The following is an 11,861-nucleotide window of genomic DNA, read 5'->3' as shown; positions in this document are numbered from 1 at the left end:
GGAACTGAGCATGGCTCGTCTAGTGAAGAGAAGGACCAGATACAGACACATGATAGCAGTGTTCCAATATTTGAGGGGCTGTCACAGAGAGGTGGGAGGGTCAATCTGTTTTCCAAAGCACCTAAAGGCCAGACAAGGAATAATGGATGGAAACTGATCAAGGAGAGAATCAAACTAGAAATAAGGAGGAATATTCTGACAATGAGAACAATCAACCAATGAAAAAGCTTGCCTTCAGAAGTTGTGGGAGCTTTATTACTGAAAGCTTTCAAGAAGAGACTGGACTGCCATCTTTCAGAAATGGTGTAGGATCTTCTGCTTGGGTGGGGGGATTGGATTAGATGACATACAAGGTCCCTTCCAACTCTGTTAATCTGAATCCGGTCAAAATGTTTTCCTGACTCAGGATTGTGACCAAGGTTTTCTGCCTCATGGGTAAAAGTAGCATTACCAGTACAGAGTACTAAATGTCTTGATTACAGAAGGACAGGAACTTCAATTTGCTGCTCTTTTACAGCCGGTCTTGAACTACCAACATTTTCCCTTTCCTCTATATGTAAAAAAATATGGGGGACATCTTTTTCATAAAAGGGTTGATCCTTTTCTTTTCATATTATTTTATCAGGACTATAAGCGTATTCTACTGATTGTAGTTTGCGAGTTATCACTACTTTTGTCACTCATTGTTTTAACCTTATGGATTATAATTAATCGATTACTTTACCATGCTTAGAATAAAAAACTGGATAGAATTTAGGAAAACTGAGCTTTCTCACTAGTCCCATCTTCAAAAGCCAAAGAAGAAGTTTATTTATGGCAATATAGGAGAAATAGAACTTCTCCTACAATTTAAATCAATAAAGCATGTCACCTATTTCCTTCAGTCTTGCCATACTTAAACTCTATTTATCCTAACATTCTTTTGACCTAGCTAATCTATCATATTCCTTCCTCCTCCTTCAAAAACTATATATCAAGCAGGCATTTTACACAAGCATATTTATTTTAGTTTGAAAGTCATCTATAATTGTTCCCTTTAGAATCATTTTTGTTCCCTTTAGAATCAAAGTGTGGTCTCCTGCACATGTGTGACTTTTCTTATATAGCAGAAATTAGATTTTCTTTGAAGCTGAAAGCCAATAGCAAAATCCAATATCCATTCTGTTGCAACAAAAATTTGAGTGGCTGTGGACAAGTCACAAATGTTCATATAAACCACATTCTTTCTGCTATTGCTTTTTAACATAAAAAGAGCATATTGCCTGCTGTTTGTGTTGTGATGATATATCTCCAGTTACTTCTGCATTTCTGAAGCTTTAAAAATTCAGAGCTGAAAACCTTACTGAGCTTTCTAATGACTTTTTACCTAGGCAGAAGCAGTTTGGGGGGAAGATCCCTACTGTGCAAGTAGATTGTTGAATGATGAGAAACTGTAGCCTATGGCATGTTTTTAATTTTTCTTTGTCAACTCCCTTTGTTTTTATTTCCCCCATCTCCCCCTAGGATAAAGACATTTATTTCATATCCAGTTCTTTAAAATCTATTAAAAATCATTATGTGTTGTCCATAATTCATTTTAACATCTTTTGTATTCAACTTTCACAAATGTAATTTTTAATTAATATATCTCTGAAGAAATATTTTTTCAAAAAGAAATCAATCTCTTCAATCCAAACAAATATTTTGATGAATTTTACAAATTTACTACCACAAAACACCACTATAGAAATTTTACTCTCTTCTTTATAGCAGCGAGATGTTTTTATCAAATAATCATCCCAAAAATCCAAAAAGCATTGTAGTGTGCTGCAGTGTACTTTCCACAGCAGTTTTGGAGGGCCAATACAAAAAAATAATAATGTGCTGAGATTGTGCCCCTGTGGACAAGGGACTATTGAAACTGTAGCTAATCAACAACTTATTCACTAATAAGTTGGGAGATGGCTTTTGGATTACAATAGTAATGAAAAAAGTCATTGGACCTGAAGAAAGGCAAATTGCAGAAGAGACATATTTGTATAATTCAAGGCTTTAGGTATCTGGCTAGGCTACCTAGCTATGATGGTGCTGAATGAAAAATAGTTTTGATAGGTTCTTATAGCCATTGCAACATCCCCGTAGTCATCTGATCTTCATTTTTTTTTTACATTCTCTGTCAGTTTCCTCACAAGCAAAGTCAAGGGGAAGCCAGCAAGAAGTCAAAACTCACAGTCAGATAAAGTCTTCACTTGAGCCCTGGTGACACCATGGTTAGAATACAGTATTGCAGGTTGACTCTATCCATTGCCTGGAGTTCTATCCTGACTGGCTCAGGGTTAACTCAGTCTCCCATCCTTCCAAGGTCAGTAAAATGAAAACCCAGATAGTTGGGGGCAATATGCTGATATTGTAAATCGCATAGTGGGCGGTATATAAGTCTAAGTGCTATTGCTAATGACCTGCACAATTTTTGCTTAAAAACAGCAACAAGAATTGCCAGGATTATCATTGCTAATAATTTCAAGTGAAATAAAAATAGTGTAGCTTTATGGCCTAGTCCAACCAAAGGTGTGATTTATTATTTTTATTTCTCCTGGTTTCATATTCTTAAGTAAATGTGGTTGGTTCTGAACTTATTTCTTAAAAGACATGAGCTCTAAGAGCAAACATAGATGAAGCAAAGAGAAGCAAAAAGGAGTGAAGCAAAGAGAAAAGAAATACCAACTACATTGGAATATTATGCATATTTCTACTTGCCCCAATTCCAGAAGCATATCATAAAGCTGGAAAAGACAGGAAACAGCAATCTGAATGATCAAGCAATCAAGTTCTTTCCCCTTCAAAGGAAAAAAGAAGAAAAATTTCTGAATCTTCTTAATTAGGAAGAAAAAAGATAATCAAATAAACTTATCTAAAATTAAGCATATGCCATTAAGTGGAGAGAAGCAACAACACTTGGGACATCCAGTGAAATTTTGGTATCCCAAAATCAGAACAGAAGGATGTCAGATCCTAAAAATTATAAACAGATGCTGTTAATAATTTATTGAGGGTAGATTTATTGATAATCTTTAAGAGATGATGACTAAATGATGTCTCAAGCTAAAAAAAATAGAATGGACTGGAAATCTGGACTCTGTTGGCTGATCATTCCAGAGCTATTTCCTTACTTAAATAGAGAAATAGATGGATGGGCAAAAAAGTAGTGGGTTCAGGAGCAGCTTCTGACTTCCTGGCTGCTTCCTCATTGAATTTCATTGAAAGTGGCTGGCAGGGAGCATCAGAAATCTTCCTTCCTTCCTTCCTTCCTTCCTTCCTTCCTTCCTTCCTTCCTTCCTTCCTTCCTTCCTTCCTTCCTTCCTTCCTTCCCTCCCTCCCTCCCTCCCTCCCTTTCTTTTCCAGGAAGATGATTGAACACTGACATGAATGAGTCATTCAGCTAACTCCTTAGTTCATTTTATTATGAGCTTGATATTTGATGAAATGCTTATATTTCCATACCAAAAATGAGTAAAAGAAAAAAAATACTATGTTAACTAGATATGCATGAATCATCTTATATAGGGTCTTTATCAAATGTTTCATGCATGCATTGTCCTGGTCTATCTCATTTCCTCATTAATGAACATGTTTAAAATGAAGAAATAATTCTAGCATATATAATTTCATATTTATACATTGAATGTATAAATCAATATATGTGTATGCATATTCAACACATTTTGATATTTTCTAAAACTGAAAAGAGGACTGCAAATTTTAAAACTATTCAACAAGCAAAAAAATTGCATAATGGTTTGGCCATTCATTTGCAGCATGGGGCAAATCAATCATGTTATTTCAAACTTTGCAAATTCTTTATGCATCACCCCTTGTAAAGACCTTTTTCAGTTTGATTATTATTATACTCAGGTTGTAACATATCTTTATTTGTAATATATTTTATTAACTCTAATGGGACTTCATTCTAAGTAAACACATGCAAGATGGAAGGGGTTTCCTCCCCAGAAATATCTATATTTACAGATGCTTTGAAGCATTCCCAAAACATAGAGAGGCAAAATTTTAAATGTGAAACTTCATTTTTGCATAGTTGTACCAGAAGGAAACATGTATTAAAACATTTTAATAATATTCATTTATCCCAGCAAACAATTGTTTACTTTTAAGCATAATCCTATGCAAATTTAGAAGATAAGAAGCATTTATTTTAATGAGGTATGCTTTTACATATATATGCATAGAATTACAGACTAAATTCATCAATGAAATAAGTAAATTTGCTTATCTTGGATTGATAATATCAGCTATGAGTATTTTTTTTAAAAAATAAAATCATCTCAAAATTTAGACACTTTAGCTGCATGAGAGAATGAAAATTCAGGAAAGGTGCAAGAAAAAAAGGAAGAAATAGCCACAATGTGTGAACAATATTGCATCATCAGAAGGATAATATATTGTTTAAAATAATATTGCTAGAATCAGTACTTAGCTCCTAATTTAAAATTGAATGTATATACCTTTGAGAAAAATGTACTATTGTAACATTAAGTAGAAGCAATGCTATTTGTAGTGTCAAAACAATTCTCCATTGTCTTGCATATTATTCTACAATGTCAAGCAAATATTTTCAATATCAAAAATTATCAATATTATTTCCCAATATCAACAATTAACAGTTAAGGTTAAATGGACAACATCTGAAAGTTATCTTTCTATTTTAAAGAAGGTATCTCAACCTCCAAACAGCAGAGAAGGATCAGACTATCTTTTTTAGTCAACATGAAGATGACTTCAAATGACTTACCAATTAATTGGATGCTTATAATGTCCTCTTCTGTAAAGTATCTGAGAAAGACCAGCTCTTTTATGATCAGCACTATCCCATAAATCTTTCCAAAAGACAGCGATTCGTTTACATTAAAAAGGTCCTGCCTGTCCCAGCTGAGAAGTTTCAAGCTTGGCCTGATTCCCACATTCCATAGCTTCATGGTTCTGAATCCAAGTCAAAAGCAGAAGTATCAAAGGTAGAGCTTGGATGTTACTGTATTTTTTTGGCTTTGTTTTGTTTTTACATTTTTATTCCTAATTTTTAAGGCTCCCTTGACCTTTAAAACCATACAAAATCCTACATACTTTCATTTTCAGAAAATATTTTCTCTTCTCTCTCCCCCCCCCTTCCCCCGCCCCCAAAATGCTGGTTCTGGCAGTTGGACAGATGAGGACTTTTTTCCTGTGACTTTCTTTGCCGGTCATGATGCTGCTATGTTTCATTCTGCCTCTCACATCTGTTACTTTCCCCTCCCATTCTTATCACAGGCGTTGTTTAAATAGCCAAATATTCCAGCAAGACATTGGCAGTGGTTGTTTATAGAAAAAGCATCTCGGGAAATTCATTGGCAGCATTTCATATTAAGGAATAATGCCAGATAAAATAAACACAATCGAAAACTGTTCATAGAACTGCTGGGTGCATTGGCACCAGATTCAAAATCTTTCTGCACCCTTTTGGATAGATTTGGGTAGAAAAACAAGAGCAAAGATGTCTGGAGGCTAAAACATACTGTTAGAAGAAATGTCTATCTGGGTTCAGTCCCAAGTAGGAAGAAAAATACTGGAAACAGAGGCTGATTGGAAAGATGGTTTAATGGTGAAGCAGAACCAACAAGCACATGTGATTCTGGGTAGCTGACCACATGGAGTGGAGATATATATATATTTATACCCTCTGTTGGGCTTTGAACTTGCTTCCTGTTCCTGTGGCAAGAAATTTATCCTGATAGGTTGTAAGACTCCCATGGGGCCATGCAGGGGTAACTTTGTAGATTGTCGAGTCCCAAACTTGGGTGAATCTTTCTGGATGATATAATGAAGGGGCTTTGGGCAATTCCTATTATGGCTTACTGACTTTTGGGATTTTTCTACATAGTCATAGCAACCTGCCTCTACTACCGTGAACCTATGGCATGTGTGCCACAGGTGGCACACAGAGCCATTTGTGGGGCATGCAAACCCCAGCCAAACTTACCTGCACTGAACATCCAAGCACCTCCCAGCTGATTTTTGGCCTGTTTGAGGTCTTTTTGGCCTCCCAGAGGCTCGAGAGAAGCCTCTGCAGCCTCTGCAGGCTGAAAAACTGGCCCGTTTTGTCACTTCCTATATTTCCGGAAATACCGGAAGTGACAAAACGGGCCCATTTTTCAGCCTCCAAAGGCCTCTGGGAGGCAGAAAAAGGCCTCAAAGTGGCCGAAATTCAGCTGGGAGGTGCGCAGTGCAGGCAAGGGGGTGGCAGGGGGGATCGTGTGCACATGCGCAGGGGGCTTGGGGTGGCCATGCGCATTGTCTTCTGGGTGCTGGCACGTGAGCGCGCATGCGCAAGTGCATGTGCAACTTTCAGCACAGGAGCCCAAAAGTGTTAGCCACCACTGCTCTAGTACAGGGGTCGCCAACCTTTTGGAACTCAGGAACCACCAAACTCATAATTTTAGATCCCAGGGACCACTAACTGGTTCTGTGGGCATGGTCTAATTTGTGGATGTAGCTTGGTGACCACCTGGGCATGGCTTATATGTAAATATTATAAATATTTATATAAATATTGAATGTTTATTAAAAAAGAGCAACTTTTACCCCAAATCAAGCAGAGCGGGCAGATTGAGTTGGTCACAGAATCACAGATTCATTCAGAAATCTATCTATCTGCCATTGGCTAGCTCAGTCTGTCACATAAAATTTGCTAGCAAGCAAACTCACAAAATTAACTCACAACACACCATGTATGTAAATATTGAATTTTTTATTAAAAAAAGCAACTTTTATCCAAAATCAGGCAAAGCAGGCAAGATTGAGTTGCTCACAGAATCATTCAGTGATCTATCTATCTGCCATTGGCTAGCTCAGTCTCTCAAATTTGCTTGCTGTGAGTCTGCACTGAATTTGCTTGCAAGCAAACCTTCAGTCCTAAGGGAGATTCGGCTGTGCTTAGCTAGAAAGCAAGAAATCCAGCCATTTCCTGCTTCCTAGTTAATCTAAATCTCCCAGCACAGCAGAACAGATGATGGCTGGAAAAAGGAAAAATAGCAACTTAGCAGACAAGTTTGCCAGGTAAGGAGTGAGTGGGCGGGGAGAGTTCCTGAGGGCCATGTGGGCTGAGCAGCCTTGTGTTTCTGCACAGCCTGGATTAATTGCTTTGTGGGGCTGCTCTGGGGGTGAGATTTCTCTGTGGCCCACCACAATTTTCTCACGGCCCACCAGTGGGCCACGGCCCACTGGTTGGCGACCACTGCTCTAGTAGATCATCACATTTCAGCTTTCTATTCTCATTCATACTGTTATCACCTTTTTTCCCTTTTCCCACAGCCAAAGCTCCTCTCATCCTGAAATATAAGGAACTATGGTGTAGGAAAAGAAGAATCATGCATCCAGGCACTCATTTCAGCTACCATAATCAGTATACACATGCTGATTATAAGTTTCCCTTTATACTTGCAACAGGCAACCAATATCAATATTGAACCCATCCCAGCCCACCCTCAAATCCTACTGTGTGTAAAGAGCATGCAAAGGGTACAACATCAACACCAAACATCACGAATTTCAGAGCCCCATTATATTTTCCTCAGATTAGACATATCCACCTCTCACAACCATTTATCATTGCTTTAGCCTCCAGTTGCCTAATGATATTTGTTCTTCTCTGCACTCTTTCTAGAACATCAACTTTTTTTGTATCATGGTGACCAAAACTGGATGCAGCATTCCAACTGTAACCTTATCAGAGTAGTATAAAGCAGTACTAACACTTCACATGATGTTAATACTATTCCTCTATTGATGTAGCCTAGGACTATGTTGGGTTTTTTGCCAGTTGCAGCATACTGCTGGTTCATACTTAAGTAGTTGTCCACAGGGCTCCTACATTCCTCTCACAGTTACTTCTGTTGAGCCAAGTACCACCTATTAACTTTACCTGTAAGAATTGTAAATTCTCAATTTCTTTCAGTAGCAGAGTATTTTTAGCAGAATTTTTAATGTCTCTAATTTTGTGTAAATTTGTCTTTGGGTTTTATCTTTGCTTGAAAATTTTAAAAATGTTAAAGATTTAGAAATGTAAAAATGATTTTTTTTTCTTTATAAAATTAATTAAAATTTCAATTAAAATTAGTTTAAAATTTAATTAATTTTTTATTTAAAATTAAATTTTAATTCAAAATTAGTTTTTTAAAATGAAGATTAGATTGGTAAATTATTTTGGTGCTAGGTGTAGCCATCTATAAGAGCTCAATTCCTACCCAGTTTTTATCCTATTCAATATTAGGTAGAGCAAATTAGTGCTCCTTTTTTATACTGGTGAATGGTTTTTTGTGGAAAAGAAGAAATGAAGCCTGAAAAATACATCAATCGTTTTTTAATTTGTCTGTTATTAAAGTCACAAAAATCAAGTCAAATTGCAAATCTGCTTGCTGGTATAAAACAACACACAGCATTTGGAACAGCAAATTTTGGCATACTTTTCTGACAGCTTTTCTGAAGAATCATAAATTGCATTTTATCTGGCTTTGCCAATAGTATGTTTGCTATGGAAATATTGTAAACAAACAGATGGCTAGGAGAAAGGAACAGTTGCACATTACAAAGAGGAAAGGAAAAGGTGAATTAAAGAAAAAGAAAGTTCATACCATTCAGTTCTGTTATGGGACTTTTTTCTTCACAAAATGTCCTTGCTATTTCATTTTTAACAAGATTTCTCATCAATTTTTGTTTTCTATTCAGCCTGGAAATCTTTCTTTTTTTTTTTTTGGACCATGAAGAAAATATTACACAGTGGAACCAAAGAATCAGATTTATAATCTCTTAACAATTATTGAAACAAATTCAGTTCAAGAACACTTTTAACATAGAGAAAAATACACAAGGCCTAGAAAAAGAAACAGAAATATTTTTAAGCTCAAGGAACAAGATAATATTTGGAAATTGCTCAGGCAGATGTCTCTCTAATTTATTGAGATATAAGAAAGAGAGGAAGTGCATTATAACTACCCTCAATTAAGATAGTTCTTGTCTTGAAAGTGGCACATTCTTAGAGATGCTTGTTTCTGGCATAGATCTTTATCTATGGACCAAGATTTGTATTTTGGTCTATATGGTTAAATATAAACCAGTAACCAGAAATGCTAAAATTCTATGATCTGAAAACAAAAATGCAAAGAATGTTCATCAAATTGGATGGTACCCAAAAATCTCTGACAAACAAGTCTCCAGGAACCCCAGTAGAGAACTCGAAGAATGATCCAAAGGACTTTTAATATAGCATTCGAAGTGTGTTATTCTAAAGTAAGCATTTATTTCTGAAAGGGCTATGTATATTATTTCTTTCCTACATTGATTTCATTTTGCAGATTCGCAAATTCTCTGAAATGTTCTTTGTAGCATTCAGCTACATCAAAAAGTCAGTAGGCCCTACCAATCAACTCGATATCAGCAGAGCTACACCTACACAAAATAGAATGTCTGCATAATTATCAGCTATTGAAAAGAAAACACAATTTTTATCTGAACAGAACAGCATCTTCCTATAACAATAGTATATTAGAACTTGTTTTAACCACTCAGTCATTTCTGACTCTTGGCAACTTCAGAAGTAAGTGTCAGTGGTGGGATTCAAATTTTTTTACTACCAGTTCTGTGGGCGTGGCTTGGTGGGCATGGCAGGGGTATAAAATTCCAGGGGTAATTTTATAGTATCCAGGGGGAAGGTTACTACAAAATCCCCATTCCCTCCCCACCCCACTAACCTGCTGTACACCTCTGTTCTCCTGTGCAGGGCAACAAAAGACCCAGCCAATCAGCTGGGACTTGGGAGGCAGAGAATAGATGGGGGCAGGGCCAGTCACAAGTCATATTTGCCGGTTCTCCAGAACTGGTCAGAATGTGCTGAATACCACCTCTGGTAAGTGTGCTCCCTGATATGCTGTTAAGTGCAGTTTCTTTCAGTTGTTAGGTGTACATCTTTGTATCAGTTTTAATGGTACCAAGACAGTGTGTTCTTTGACACCAGATACAGTGGAACCTTGGGCTGCAACTGTAATCCTTTCCAGGACTGCGGTCCAATCTGATTTGGTCATGACTGGAAGCACAACTGTCTGTGCATATGTGGACCAAAAAAATGGTGCCAAAGGGCAAGGAAAATTTGCTGCAGTGATTTTCAGGTTTGCATGGTCACCACCCAAAGATCTGTTTGTGACCAGAAGCAAAACAGAAGCAAAAATTCTGACCATTTCCTGATTTGGTCACGAACAGAAGCATTCATGACCCGAGGTTCCACTGTATAAGGATAAGAAAGCATGAAGAATGATATAAATAGCAAGAGGAGATATAATTTTATTCTGTCGAAGTAATAAAAATACAAGTGTTGCAGTTCTCAGGAAAGAGAGAGGAGATTAAAAAGAACATGCTGGCAGTTAGAATTAAGATAGAAGATCCAAGTTGGACAAGCAGCATCTGCTTAAAAGATTCTGTGTTAGCTTAACAAATTTAATTCACTGTTCAATTGGAAAGTCTTTCAGTGAATTAAATAAGACTAATAAATCAAAACAGTTGTTACCCTGAAGCTTCTAACCAAAACATTTCCCAATACAACAGGGAAATTGATGAGAAAAAAATACAACTAGTTATGATAATCATAATTCAAAACTAGGCTTCATTCGACTTCCTAGGAATCACCACCCACTCTAAATATGTCAGATATGTAGCTAGAAGCGGTTGCCTCTAGAGCAGGGGTCCCCAACCGCCGGTCCGCGGACCGGTACCGGGCATGAACAAGCCTTACCGGGCAATGCTGGTTGCTGGGCGCCGCCATCTTTTTTGGAAAGCTCACCGAAGCGCTGTTTCGTCATAAAAGATGGCGGCGCCAGCGCTTCGGTGAGCTTTTCCGGTAGAAAGCCATTTCTACCCGAAAAAGCTCACCAAGCGCTGGCGCCGCCATCTTTATGACGAACAGCTGCTTCCGTGACGCCACCGAAGCGCTGTTTCGTCATAAAAGATGGCGGCGCCCAGTTGACGCCGGTACCGGGCGCGGCGCCCAGCTGATGTCGGAACCGGGCGCGGCGTCGAAAAGGTTGGGGATCCCTGCTCTAGAGAGTGTGGTTTTAACTTAGTAGGCTCTTGCTAGAATCCACCAACACATATTGGTTCCATTTGCAGCTGATAAGTCAATGTGCTTCTTTGGGGGAACATGTCTTTTTGAAAATCTTTTGTAAGAGCACAAACAAGTCCTTAATTTCTTACATTTCTAACCACTTCAGGAAAATTGAACTTTGAAGAATGGTGGGTAAGTTTAGAGAAGGAAGAATACATACACATGCATGAACCCACATCTTTCTCATCCCTATGGGTAGTCTGTGTCTCCCTCAATCTTGGGATTTTTATGAGAGGCCTGGGAGTTTGAGGGTTCTGTGCAGTGTCCTGGCACTGCTCTCTTCTGGACACAGGAAAAGTCCAGAGAGCTCTGACATTGTTCCTGGGATATGTTGGAGCATCTCTCCCAGCTTAGGAGTTACAGTTCCAAGTGCTCCTATCTCTACTGGACTACTTTCCAATGATAGTACTTTCCACATCTGCTCTACTTCCTCCTTCAGCACTGGCACTTTGTCTGTTTCTCATACTCCTTTTACAACCATTTATTTTTTATTTATGTCCTGAGTAATAACAATATGATCTTCTAACTGAAAACACCGTATCCCAGTTCATCTCTATTTGTTGATGTCAAATATGTCAATTTGTAGTAATTTCATTTCATCTTTCACTATGTTCAACTTTCCCATGTTCATGCTTCTTATATTGTATTTTCTGCTGTAATTGTATCATTGCAGTTCTGGATAAAA

The sequence above is a fragment of the Notechis scutatus genome, chromosome Z (genome assembly GCF_049901735.1).
Source record: "Notechis scutatus isolate UNSWTSFEM ecotype Mainland chromosome Z, rNotScu1.2, whole genome shotgun sequence".
NCBI lineage: Eukaryota > Metazoa > Chordata > Lepidosauria > Squamata > Elapidae > Notechis > Notechis scutatus.
Note: the sequence above shows the minus strand (reverse complement) of the source record.